Raw genomic sequence first — 981 nt, forward strand, 5'->3', positions numbered from 1 at the left:
ATAGCATTTGTTTAACTGGAACTAGGAAAACTATAAGAAATCCAACTTACATATCTGAGAATGATCTGTTAGTATATACCGCTATCTACAGCCATCCACCTGCTGGGAGGGAATGTTGGGGAGAAGGTGGCATTTGCCTTCAGTGATCCATTTTCCTGAACTGGCTTACCAGTTTCTTTTCCATCCTCCATAGGACATACTCCCCTTGCTTTTGCCCTTGTTGTCAATGTAAAAAGATGATGCAGTTTGTTCCCTACTGTGGTCCTTTAGATCCATTCATCTGAAATGTATATGTAACGTTTTGATGGAAAGTTAAACCTTTTGGGGGAAGTATGGGGGGTAGAATAAAGATGTTTTGAAAGAAAAAAAATGTCATCTCTTAGGCAGTGTAATGTTTATCAATTGGACATTTTTCCTTGTTAGTTTTGATTATGAAGATGCAGGCTACCAGACTGCAGAACTTGTAAAAATGGATATTCTACTGAATGGAAATACTGTAGAGGAGCTAGTAACTGTTGTACACAAGTAAGTTGAATAGAAACTAATCATGGAATGTGAAAACAACCACTTTTGACACTTTCTTTCTTTTCCCAAAAGGGTCTTAATTTATAAAAACTTAAAGGGGCCCTGGGGGAGAGGCAGGCCGGCTTCTCAGGAGTCAGGGGCATTTGGGCAGATGTGCTTGTGGGCGCGGGGAGGGGGGGACGGGGGACGGGCAAGGAAGGGATGTCCCGAGTGACATATTTTTATTTAATTATCGGTTGCTCATTTTAATTTGACAGCTGTGATTTGAAAATGTAAAGGTAATTAAATTTCCCAGTGCTAGTTTCCCTTCCATTCTTTTTCCATGCTTCTCTTTCCAAACTGTTAAAATATAAAGGGAGAATGAAGTACAGTAGTCAGAATAGTGTCATGGGAAGAACTGTTTACCAGGTAAGACAAAGTAAAAGAAAGTAGTTTCTAAACTTTATTATCGATTTA

Source organism: Hipposideros armiger, unplaced genomic scaffold (assembly GCF_001890085.2).
Source record: "Hipposideros armiger isolate ML-2016 unplaced genomic scaffold, ASM189008v1 scaffold_3737, whole genome shotgun sequence".
Classification (NCBI taxonomy): domain Eukaryota; kingdom Metazoa; phylum Chordata; class Mammalia; order Chiroptera; family Hipposideridae; genus Hipposideros; species Hipposideros armiger.